Genomic DNA, 13,933 nt, shown 5'->3' with positions numbered 1-13,933 from the left:
TCCACCATCTACACACTGGGAAGCCCTGGGGATACACTTCACCTGTGGGAAGGTATACCATCTAGCTGCCATAACATCACACCAGCGGACCCCTTAAAGCAGCATCGATCACCCTGACCGAATACCACAGGTGGAGTCACGAACATTTCCACTTTAAAGACCTTTCCATATTACAACGGACCTCTCGAGGGCCACAGACGGGGTCAGCCACCGTGACATCCCCCTTGAGAACCGAAGGACCCAGTACCGAGTACCCCACTGTCCACGTGGACACTCCAAATACACCAAAAAAGGGAAGTACAGAACTCAAAATAAAATAGAGTAATTTTATTATCACAAGTTAAAATGAGAATTATAGCTGAAAATATTCAAACAAGGGAACACAGAACAAGGCAGAGGGAACTCCAAGCAACCTACTCCATGATTAGTCAATAAATACAGGTGAAGATGATTACAAAATCCATGACCAGCCACATGCAATATAGCAATATACATACAGTGTATAGATACAAAAGAGTCAAAGCACTTGCGGCAACGAATAAAAAGAATTTTAATAAACAGGTGCAAAAGAGTCAAAGCACTTGTGGCATCAAATAAAAATAATTCTAATAGACAGGTGCACCAGCAGACACTGGAATGATGAAATGAATAGGTTCAAGGACCGCAGTGTGGTAAGTAGAGGGTCAAAGAAAGGGATTGATCCTATGAAGAATGAAAGTAAAATGTGCTAAAGTGCAAGTGCATAGCAACTAGGAACACATGAGTACAATATGACCCTTGTAACAACAGGGTCCAAGGCCATGTACAAGAAAATGAATACAGTGATTCCAGTATCTGTGGTGTGAAGGTTGCTGTAACCTTGGCCAGATCTGTGCCTTGCCACAATTCTGTCTCAGCTCCTTGGCCAGTTCCTTTGACCTCATAATTCTTATTTTGGTCTGACATGCACTGTGAGCTGTGAGGTCTTATATAGACAGGTGTGTGCCTTTCCAAATCAAGTCCTATCAGTTTAATTAAACACAGCTGGCCTCCAATAAAGGAGTAGAACCATCTCAAGGAGGATCATGAGGAAATGGAGAGCATGTGACTTAAATATGAGTGCCTGAGCAAAGGGGCTGAATACTTATAACCATGTGATATTTCAGTTTTTCTTTTTTAATAAATTAGCAAAAATTACTACATTTCTGTTTTTTCAGTCAAGATGGGGTGCAGAGTGTACATTAATGAGAAGAAATACTTTTTTGAATTTGTCAAATGGCTGTAATGAAACAAAGAGGGAAAAATGTAAAGGGGTCTGAATACTTTCTGTACCCACTGTATATATGTGTGTGTCACTGAGATATTTTCTTCTATGTAATATACAGCTCTGGCAAAAATTAAGAGACCACCACATCAAAACCCTGTCATGGGCAGCCCAATCTCCAGACCTGAACCCCATTGAAAACCTCTGGAATGTAATAAAGAGGATGATGGATACTCACAAGTCATCAAACAAAGAACTGCTTACATTTTTGTGCCAGAAGCAGTGTGAAAGTCTGGTGGAAAGCATGCCAAGACGCATGAAAGCTGTGATTAAAAATCATGGTTATTCCACAAAATATTGATTTCTGAATTCTTCCTGAGTTAAAACATTAGAATTGTTGCTTCTAAATGATTATGAACTTGTTTTCTTTTCATTATTTGAGGTCTGAAAGCACTTGGGTTTTTCTTGTTGTAATTTTGACCATTTCTCCTTTTTCAGAAAGAAAGGAGCATCTCTGGTTTTCTGTTGCATATTCGTGGAGCTTGTCTGTATTTAGAGTCGCAATCTGGAGTGGTATCAGGAATTTATTAAATTTATCAATAACACATGTACCCTCCCATCTCACTGGCAGTACAGGATAAGTTACCATTTTCACACATCTACCACAAGTCAGCCCTAGGTAACGTCTAATTCAGGAGGGCATGGTCTCATACCAAGTTAGTGATGATTGTGGGACTGCAGTATGAGGAAACTAAGTGCTTTAGGTCAATGGTACCTTTTAAAGTCTGGAAACACATGTCATTTTCGGGATGCATGCTAACTCCATTGGCTTTTTTGTTTTAAGGGTTTATGAGGAAGGGCACCAGGAGTGAGTTGGAAGAATTAGGTTGCGGGGTCTCAATCTCATTTAGAATATGTCTGTCCCTGATATCTTTTAGATAAAAGTGTCCTAATTGGCCATTGTCCCCCGGGAAATTTATGTCCATCACATATACAGCTCTGGCAAAAATTAAAAGACCACCACATCAAAACCCTGTCATGGGCAGCCCAATCTCCAGACCTGAACCCTATTAAAAATGTTTGGAATGTAATCAAGAGTATGATGGATGCTCACAAGCCATCAAACAAAGAAGAAATGCTTAAATTTTTATGCCAGAAGCAGTGTGAAAGACTGGTGGAAAGCATGACAAGACGCATGAAAGCTGTGTTTAAAAATCATAGTTATTCCACAAAATATTAATTTCTGAACTCTTCCAGAGTTAAAACATTAGTATTGTTGTTTCTAAATTATTATGAACTAGTTTTCTTTGCATTAGTTGAGGGCTGAAAACACTGTGTGTTTGTTTTTTATTTTGACCTTTATCTTTGTCAGAAAAAAAATACAAAATTTATTGCTTGGAAATTCGGAGACATGTTGTCAGACATTTACAGACTAAAAGAACAATTTACAATTTATTCAAAAATATACCTGTAAAGAGAAAAATCAGACTGAACTGAACATTTTGCAATGGTCTCTTAATTTTTGCCAAAGCTGTGGTCCTGAGTCCATAACAGAGTATTTCTCTATTGTCAAGTTTAAGGGAAAACGGTTGTCAAGTACATGACCCTACTGTACAGTGTTTGGTCATGTATTCTGGTTGTAAGAGTCATTCTAGTAAGGAAGCTTCTACCCTTGTTGCCTGTCTTTAATCAGCCTACAAAAGGTTTGCAGGCCCAGTCTTCCCCAGTGTTCCACCCTACCACACTTCTGGACTCACAATCAATCCCATAGTCCATATTGGCGGTGGTGACACATTCATACTTTTGGGTGAATCTATAGGTGTCCCCATGCTACCACTTCACCCTAGGTCAGGAGACCATGTTACACAGGTCAAGTTTATAACGAACTACAGTGTCTGATGTATAAAACAAGAAAGTGTTAACTGTCTCCCATTTCTTCATAGCAAAAAGGATAAGGCACAGTATGTGCGTCCACATCATTCGGTGGCTTTTCTTGGGTCAACTCTTTCTGTAGTGATGCGTCAATCCAGTTAGGCTTTCTCTCGAGCTTTACGGATGTCTCAGTTGTCAGCAGAACTTGGAAGTGTCTATCAAATCGAGGCTCGAGGACTCTCCTGAGACTCTCCAGTCTCTGGGCTTTAGGGGTTGGCTCTGTTCCATAGAATCTGGATCTGGAAGAGAATAGTAAATTCGAGAGCATATTGTAGACAGTATTTTGTGAGTGCAATAATATAAAAAGACAGTCTATCATGTTGCATCTGGAGCTGCTGTAGAAACTACAACCCTAGCCTAGGGGCTGACCCAAATAACACCTGATATGGGCTGAGGCCTGTCTTTTTATTGTGAGAATACCCGATTGAGAAGAGTTTAAGTGGCAAGAATTCTGTCCATGGTCTGCCTTTTTCAGCCATGGTTTTCTGGATTTTCAGTTTTCAGTGTCCCATTCAATCTATCTACTCTACTGCTACTTTGTGGATGGTACGCAGTATGAAAGGCCGTTCTACTACCAGGGTGGATATTATTTCCGGCATTACTTCTTCTGGTCTCGAGCACCCCATATCTGCAGATGACCTCTGAGATTAGTCTCTTCATTGTACCCTTGGTGGCTGCATTATACACAGGGGATATGCCTCTGTCCATCCTAAGAAGATGTCAACACACAAGTATATCCTTGGGAAGTTGAATGTAGTCTTTTTGAAGGTGCTGTAATGGGTACAGGGGCCTTGTTGTGTGTTTCATAAACATCTTGGTGGTGCATCTCATGTTGTTAAGTGCACAGGTCAGACAGGCTTGGACATGTTTGGCTGCAGTGACACTGAACCCAGGAGCATACCAATGCCAGTGGACAAGGTCTGTAATGGCAGTCTTTGATTGGTGGGTATTGGCATGGGTGACATGAGCCATCATGGGATACAGAACTCAGGAAAGTCAAACTTTGTCCCAACATGTCACAGTCCTCCTGGTGACTTCAAAGCTCCATTCTCTTGCCATCTGATGAATTTTTCAACACCAGCCTGTTATTGTAGCTTGTGGAGAAGGTAGTATGTCACAGGAGGGTCCATAACTGAAGCCATTTGTGCAACTGCCACCCGGCAGGGTAGTCTCTTGATTGGGAAGATGCAGATTTTGCTGTCTGGTCAGCCAGGTGCTTGCCTTTTGCTGTGGCTGAGTCATCCTTTGACTAGGCTATGCAGACGTTGGACATATTTATCATTCTTTACAGGCTTAACTGACGTTGTGAAGAAATATCAAGTTCTTCATAAACTCCCAAAGTCGTGAAAACATAGCGGCCGTCTGTAAAAATGGTGGTAGTTTAGTCTTCAGTATGTCTAAAGGTTTCTTCTAGGGCACAGAGTTCAGCTTCCTGGATGGACATGTGTGGGGGCAGCGGTTCTGCATTTATGGTTTCATGAACCAACAGCATATCCAGTGTAGAACCAGAAATCCACGCCATACTGCAATCCACCCACAAAGACCTCATGGTCTGCATTATCTAGTCGAACATTGGTAACATGACTGAGCCCCCCCCCTCCGTGGGATATTATTTGCACACAGTCATGTTCCTCCTGTGGCTCAACTACCAGGTGACCCAGATTGCCTATACCACCCCCTCCCCTTTCCAGAGGCAACAAGATGGCTAGAATTAGTAGTGCAACAGTGAATGCTAATGTTATCAGGCATGAGGAGGGCACACTGAAACCTGAGATGTAAAGCATTACTTGAGAAAGAATGGCCGTAACATCACGAGGGAGACAAACAGTGATGGAGAAAGTTAGAAGAATTACAGCGGCACATTAAAAGGTATCAACCACTAAGAACTCTCAAATCCTAATACTGGCGAACACAGTACAAAGATATATATTTTCCTGTTACAGCTGCACAGCATTCATGACCTTGACTCCCCCAAAAAGACTGGAGAAGGGAGAAAGAGGGTGCTTATCATGCTGCACTGTGGTGTAGCAGACCTGCAGCTTCCAGACTTTTCATAATCATTGCATGTGACATTTCTTTGCCCTTGCCTGGCCTACATAAGATGTTATCTGGACTGGGTGTTTGCGTTATTATCCAGGGCTTTGGTTCCTTCCACACCCTTGGCTACTCACAATATCATTCTGGGGAAATGACCCAATACTCCAGGTGGGACTCTTTTAGTAGCTCTCTTTAAACCTTCAACAAAGGCACAGAACATTAAACAGGCGTCGACCTCGGATGTGCTCTATTAAGTCCTACCATCTTTGCCAGACCCAGGCTTACTATTTTTCTACTGACTTTGTGTCATGCTGTTGGATATCATGAAGCTTGGCTGACTGGGAGGCTAACCTTTCCTGACTCCACTAGGTGAGTTTCTCTCATATACTGCTTCCCCCAATCTAGCAAAGTATCATCTGCTGGTGGGGCTCCTATTGCCCCTGCCACAAGGGAGTAGAAGGTGTATCCTTCCTCTACTAACACCAGGTCCTCTAAGTCTCACAAACAGAAGAAATACTTTTTCATTATTTTTTTACTCTATAAGAAATGGCATGGGAAACATTTCAGGGTCTGGCATTCTAGTCATCATGGCCAGCATTTCACAAGGATCCCAGGGACGCCACACACACTTCTGGGGCTCTACAGTATCGGGTCCCCTAGACTGAAGTATGAGGTCTGGTTTTAGCAATCTGGGCAAGTGCTATGGGCGAGCAGCTGGGGTTGAGGTCGGCTGCCCACCCTGGATGACTAATTGTCCTAGTGAGTCTTGGATGGCAGCAAAAGACTGACGTATAACTGCTGCATCTATTTGGGTTGTGTTAGGGTAGGAGTTGGAGGGCAGGGCAGGTCTGAGGGGGTGTTGGTGCCATCCAGTGCAGCATAATGTTCATTGAGAGTGTGGCCAAGACTTATGGGGGCGTAGCACTTGGAACACTGACCAGAAAGGGCACACTATGCAAATGGATTGTGGGGCGATAACGAAGGAAACATTCCTGTTTTAGGAGTAGGAGGTTTAATAGTTCCTATGTGCCAACAGGGGACACCACATACACGAAAGGTCTCCACCCAAACTAAATTCTTGTTCCTACATACACAACATGTCCATCCTTTAGGGACAATGTAAGGGGGTGGAGACAAACGGAGAGCAGCAGGGTGATCAGCCTCATTTTGTTTCATACTTTCACATACAAAAACTGATCACCATGTCTTCCTTCACCTCACCTCTAATTGCACAGAGATTTTTCATACCATATCTCTGCCTTGTTAAAATATTCTGTTATGCTCCCAGAAACACATTTAATAAATTTGAAAAGATTCTGCATTATATTCCCTGTGAGAGTGCGGTGAATCTATACTTAACTGATCTAACAAACCAGCATCATTTAAACATCCTCTCTGTTCCAGCAATACACTTTCAAAAACCCTCATTAAGCCTTCTACCCGGTGGACAACCAGACACTAAACTAACCCTAGGCACTTTCTGCACAAATTTATTTTCTTTCTGTTTCACCAATTTTCAACAGGACCCCTATCATGCTCCATCTGTTCCTTACCAAACAGATTACCCATCTTCTGTCTCCTTGGAAACAGTAATATAGGACTATAAAAGAAACCAAGAGGTGACACCTACCACATACACTATGACTTCTGTGGCACCCCAGGAGTTCGGGTACCACAGTAGTGCTGCCTTCCTCTCGGGGAGGGTAGTGCTATGCTTGTAGACAAGTAAGATTCCCTTTGGCAGGTTATCACACACACAACACCTTACAAATCCAGGCCAGGAGGGGGAGCTCAAAACCCTGTTTTAGGGCAGCTTCCCTGGATAAAGATCATGGTTTGGAGGAGGAGTCAGTTCAGTTTGTACAGAGAGTCTGTGAGCGAGGACAGACAGGAAAGGAGCAGAGAAGAATTCAGGACTCAAAGAGGCTAAGACTAGACCTCTGAGGAGTCAGTGTGCAGAGACTGGGTACTGGGAGCCCGAGGCTAGAGTGGAACTGTAGGACACTCAGCAGAACCGGAGGACATAAGATCATACAAACATTGCCCAAATTACGCCTGTGGCACAGCAGCTTCCTGGAGCCTGGAGTCCCTGTGTACAGACCTCAGAAAGTACGGCTCAATCTGCCTGCCATACAGGTACCTGTCCCAGGACAGGAGAAAGAACTGAAAGAATTAGGACCTTGTTTGGAACACTTCAGGCAGCAAGGGACTTTAGCAAGTGCAGATCGGAAGGTTCCTAATCTGACTTGCCAAGGGGATTCCGCTTGTTTCCGGGCTGCCTGGACTCCTATGTACCTGTTGCCGGTGCCCTGGACTGTGGCCTCCCAGCTACAGTAAACCAGTTAAAGACTTGCAACTTGTGTCCTTTACTAATTTACCTGCAACCAGCATCACCACCATACACCTTAGGACCCCTGGGGACCCTGCTTCACCTGTGGGAAGTGTACCATCAGTGCTGCAATTGCATCCCCCAGAGGAACCCTTTAACGCAGCGTCGGTCCCACTATTGACTGAACACCACAGGTGGCGTCACGACAGACTTATAAACATTTTTTCCCTTAAAAGACAGGCCCTTTAACCCCTTTCTGAAATTAGACGCACTTTCCCGTCGAGGTGGGGTGGGCCCGTATGACCACCGATGGGTTATTACGTCATATGCAATCGGCCGCGCTCACGGGGGGAGCGCGGCCGATCGCGGCCAGGTGTCAGCTGATTATCACAGCTGACATCCGGCACTATGTGCCAGGAGCAGTCACGGACCGCACCCGGCACAATAACCCCTGGCACACTGCGATCAAACATGATCGCAGTGTTCCGGCGGTATAGGGAAGCATCACGCAGGGAGGGGGCTCCCTGCGTGCTTCCCTGAGACCACCGGAGCAACGCGATGTGATTGCTTACCTCCTCCTCCCTGCAGCAGGCCTGGATCCAAGATGGCCACGGCATCCGGGTCCTGCAGGGAGGTGGCTTCACTGCGCCTGCTCAGAGCCGGCACCGGGAAGCCTCCAGAAGTTGTGCACGTCAGATCGCCGATCTGACACAGTGCACAGCAAAGTGTCAGATTGGCGATCATACACTATAACATGATGCCACCCCTGGGGCAATGTTATAGTGTAAAAAAAAATATATTCACATGTGTAAAAAAAATCCCCAAAAAATTTAAAAAAATATATATATATTGTTCCTATAAATACATTTCTTTATCTAAATAAAAAAAAAACAATAAAAGTACACATATTTAGTATCGCCGCGTCCGAAACAACCCAACCTATAAAACTGTCCCGCTATTTAACCCCTTCAGTGAACACCGTAAAAAAAAAAAACAGGCAAAAAACAACGCTTTATTATCATATCGCCGAACAAAAAGTGGAATAACACGCGATCAAAAAGACAGATATAAATAACCATGGTACCGCTGAAAACGTCATCTTGTCCCGCAAAAAACAAGCCACCATACAGCATCATCAAAGAAAAAATAAAAAAGTTGTAGTCCTCAGAATAAAGCGATGCAAAAATAATAAAACTGCTTTATCCATTTTACCAAATGCGGAACGGTATAAACGCCTCCCCCAAAAGAAATTCATGAATAGCTGGTTTTTGGTCATTCTGCCTCACAAAAATCAGAATAAAAAGCGATCAGAAAATGTCACGTGCCTGAAAATGTCACCAATAAAAACGTCAACTCATCCCGCAAAAAACAAGACCTCACATGACTCTGTGGACCAAAATATGGAAAAATTATAGCTCTCAAAATGTGGTAACGCAAAAAAAATTTTTTGCAATAAAAAGCGTCTTTCAGTGTGTGACGGCTGCCAATCATAAAAATCAGCTAAAAAACCCACTATAAAAGTAAATCAAACCCCCCTTCATCACCCCCTTAGTCAGCGAAAAATAAAAAAAATTAAAATGTATTTATTTCCATTTTCCCATTAGGGTTAGGGTTAGGGTTAGGGCTAGGGTTAGGGCTAGGGTTAGGGTTAGGGTTAGAGCTAGGGTTAGGGTTAGGGCTAGGGTTAGGGCTAGGGTTAGTGTTAGGGCTAGGGTTAGGGCTAGGGTTAGGGTTAGGGTTGGGGCTAGGGTTAAGCCTACAGTTAGGGTTGGGACTAAAGTTAGGGTTAGGGTTGGGGCTAAAGTTAGGGTTAGGGTTTGGAATACATTTACGGTTGGGAATAGGGTTGGGATTAGGGTTAAGGGTGTGTCAGGGTTAGGGGTGTGGTTAGGGTTACCATTGGGATTAGGGTTAGGGATGTGTTTGGATTAGGGTTTCAGTTATAATTGGGGGGTTTCCACTGTTTAGGCACAACAGGGGCTCTCTAAACACGACATGGCGTCCGATCTCAATTCCAGCCAATTCTGCGTTGAAAAAGTAAAACAGTTATCGTTCCCTTCCGAGCTCTCCCGTGCACCCAAACAGGGGTTTACCCCAACATATGGGGTATCAGCGTACTCAGGACACATTGGACAACAACTTTTGGGGTCCAATTTCTCCTGTTACCCTTGGGAAAATACAAAACTGGGGGCTAAAAAATAGCTTTTGTGGAAAAAAAAATAATTTCTATTTTCACGGCTCTGCGTTATAAACTGTAGTGAAACACTTGGGGGTTCAAAGCTCTCACAACACATCTAGATGAGTTCCTTAGGGGGTCTACTTTCCAAAATGCTGTCACTTGTGGGGGGTTTCAATGTTTAGGCACATCAGGGGCTCTCCAAACGCAACATGGCGTCCCATCTCAATTCCTGTCAATTTTGCATTGAAAAGTCAAACGGCGCTCCTTCCCTTCCGAGCTCTCCCATGCGCCCAAACAGTGGTTTACCCCCACATATGGGGTATCAGCGTACTCAGGACAAATTGAACAACAACTTTTGAGGTCCAATTTCTTCTCTTACCCTTGGGAAAATAAAAAATTGGGGAGCAAAAAATTATTTTTGTGAAAAAATATGATTTTTTATTTTTACGGCTCTGCATTATAAACTTCTGTGAATCACTTAATGGGTCAAAGTGCTCACCACACATCTAGATAAGTTCCTTAGGGGGTGTACTTTCCAAAATGGTGTCACTTATGGGGGGTTTCAATGTTTAGGCACATCAGGGGCTCTCGAAACGCAACATGGCATCCCATCTCAATTCCTGTTAATTTTGCATTGAAAAGTCAAACGGCGCTCCTTCCCTTCCGAGCTCTTCCATGCACCCAAACAGTGGTTTACCCCCACATATGGGGTCTCAACGTACTCAGGACAAATTGTACAATAACTTTTGAGGTCCAATTTCTTCTCTTACCCTTTGGAAAATAAAAAAATGGGGGCGAAAAGATCATTTTTGTGAAAAAATATGATTTTTTATTTTTACGGCTCGGCATTATAAACTTCTGTGAATCACTTAATGGGTCAAAATGCTCACCACACATTTAGATAAGTTCCTTAGGGGGTGTAATTTCCAAAATGGTGTCACTTGTGGGGGGTTTCAATGTTTAGGCACATCAGTGGCTCTCCAAACGCAAGATGGCGTGCCATCTCAATTCCTGTCAATTTTGCATTGAAAAGTCAAATGGCGCTCCTTCGCTTCCAAGCTCTGCCATGCGCTCAAACAGTGGTTTACCCCCACATATGGGGTATCAGCGTACAAATTGTGGTCCATTTTCTCCTGTTACCCTTGGTAGAATAAAACAAATTGGAGCTGAAAAATTTTTTGTGAAAAAAAGTTAAATGTTCATTTTTATTTAAACATTCCAAAAATTCCTGTGAAACGCCTGAAGGGTTAATAAACTTCTTGATTGTGGTTTTGAGCACCTTGAGGGGTGCAGTTTTTAGAATGGTGTCACACTTGGGTATTTTCTATCATATAGACCCCTCAAAATGACTTCAAATGAGATGTGGTCCCTAAAAAAAAATGGTGTTGTAAAAATAAGAAATTGCTGGTCAACTTTTAACCCTTATAACTCCCTAACAAAAAAAATTTTTGGTTCCAACATTGTGCTGATGTAAAGTAGACATGTGGGAAATGTTACTTATTAAGTATTTTGTGTGACATATCTCTGTGATTTAATTGCATAAAAATTCAAAGTTGGAAAATTGTGAAATTTTCAAAATTTTCGCCAAATTTCCGTTTTTTTCACAAATAAACGCAGGTAATATCAAAGAAATTTTACCACTATCATGAAGTACAATATGTCACGAGAAAACAGAGTCAGAATCACCGAGATCCGTTGAAGCGTTCCAGAGTTATAACTTCATAAAGGGACAGTGGTCAGAATTGTAAAAATTTGCCTGGTCATTAACGTGCAAACCACCATTGGGGGTAAAGGAGTTAATTGAGCACCCAGGGCCACGGACGCAGCCACATGACTTTCCCTTTAAGACCGGACCCGGTAATGAGTACTACGCTACCCTGGTGGGTGACTCACTTCCTTCAGCCACTTCATGCCTGACTTATATACCGTATATATATTCAGACAAGAAACAATGTCCCCTACATCTAGGACCTGAAACCATATGGGTTTCTTTAGCAATACAAGAGGCTACTGCTGACAATCACCAATATCGGCTCCACTGGGTACAATCAGCTAATCGTCATAATCCAACCTCATGTACAGATGACCAGAGAAATGCCAAATCCACACTCCCCATACAACATACAACACAGGAACTCAACACAATACACAAGATCTCATCAGGGTTCTTTTGTCTAACAGTAATGGACCCACTTACTATGAACAGATCAAGTGGCCTGCAGACCTACTTACCGAAACACACCAAGGCTAAGACAAAGAGACAAGTTCAGGTAGCGTAAGAATAAAACTTTTTTGCTGCAGCTGTCCTGAGTTGTCTGTTTGTCTAAGTGCCAGAAAAACATTTGGATCGAGTGGCTCTTTGAACTAGTGGGTGCCTTTTCATTGCGCCAGATTTTGTCGTCGCCACATAATGTGGGACGTTTTGAGACATTGTGCCTGTTCCAAATTAAATTGTAAATTTCAAACAATTGCACAGAAGAGCCACTCTAAGGGTACTGTCACACAGTGGCACTTTGATCTCTACGACGGTACGATCCGTGACGTTCCAGCGATATCCATACGATATCGCAGCGTCTGACACGCTACTGCGATCATGGACCCCGCTGAGAATCGTACGTCGTAGCAGATCGTTTGAAACTTTATTTCGTCGCTGGATCTCCCGCTGTCATCGCTGGATCGTTGTGTGTGACAGCGATCCAGTGATGCGTTCGCTTGTAACCAGGGTAAACATCGGGTTACTAAGCGCAGGGCCGCGCTTAGTAACCCGATGTTTACCCTGGTTACCAGCGTAAAAGTAAAAAAAAAAAAAAACGTACATACTCACATTCCGGTGTCCGTCAGGTCCCTTGCAGTCTGCTTCCCGCTCTGACTGACTGCCGGCCGGAAAGTAAGAGCAGATCACAGCGGTGACGTCACCGCTGTGATCTGCTTTCACTTTACGGCGGCACTCAGTCAGAGCGGGAAGCAGACGGCAAGGGACCTGAAGGACACCGGAATGTGAGTATGTACGGTTTTTTTTTTTTTACTTTTACGCTGGTAACCAGGGTAATCATCGGGTTACTAAGCGCGGCCCTCCTCTTAGTAACCCGATGTTTACCCTGGTTACCCGGGACCTCTGCATCGTTGGTCGCTGGAGAGCGGTCTGTGTGACAGCTCCCCAGCGACCACACAACGACTTTCCAACGATCACGGCCAGGTCGTATCGCTGGTCGTGATCGTTGGAAAGTTGCAGAGTGTGACAGTACCCTAATACATTAAGAATAAAAGCAGATCTCTCTTTATTCTATTCCTTGGTCAGGGGTTTTATTCATGCATTGTTACAATATAATTGGCTCATCTTATCTCTAAATATATGCTGGCATTAGCATACATACTTCTAATTGGATAAGTTAACACACTGTTAACACCCAGCTTGTGGTCCAGGGGTTCTTCTAGCCCCTGTTAAGTTTAGTTTCTCTCACTTTCCTATGTTTTTTTCGAAGTCAGTTGCACAAAGGCATTCCTGAGCCACCTTATCTGATCATGGTCTCCATCTTGGACAGAAATAAATACGTTTAGAAAGAAAATACAATGAATTCAGGAATCAGGATAGATAAATATAAATCCTGCTCTCACAATTATTAAATTAATTATTTATTACTTCTATCCAAAAATAAACAATATCTTAGTCATAATTTAGTTGCTTCTACGAAATGTACTATTCATGGTGCAACTATTGCAAGCCAGCAATAATAATAATAATTTTATTTTTATGGTGCCGACATATTCCGCAGCACTTTCCATTTTAGAGGCGACCTGTACAGACAAGAAAATACATTACATAATAAAAATAATCACATAAATCAGCATAAACCAAGAGGAGTAAGGGTCCTGCTCACAAGCTTATAATCTATAAGGAAATAGGGGACACAAGAAAGGTGGATGGCATCAATTGCTTGTATTGTACGGTTCAGCGATCAATATAATAAATAGCGTGTTCACCTAATGCTGTATGAACCGGTCACCAGCCAATATGTGTACGGACACAGAGGGCTATTAAGTGCATGTAGGGTGTGTGAACAGATGTGTGTGAACAGGCAGAAATTTTTCACAGAATTTCTGTCCAGGATATTAACTTGTATTATTATTACTTGTATCCATATAGTAATGACATCTTAACATTGCAAACACACATTACAACTATTCTAAGTTTTTACATTTTATGTCAATCTAG

The sequence above is a fragment of the Ranitomeya variabilis genome, chromosome 6 (genome assembly GCF_051348905.1).
Source record: "Ranitomeya variabilis isolate aRanVar5 chromosome 6, aRanVar5.hap1, whole genome shotgun sequence".
In the NCBI taxonomy this organism is placed as follows: Eukaryota; Metazoa; Chordata; class Amphibia; order Anura; family Dendrobatidae; genus Ranitomeya; species Ranitomeya variabilis.
The sequence above is the reverse complement of the archived record's forward strand: the minus strand, read 5'-3'. Positions refer to the sequence as shown.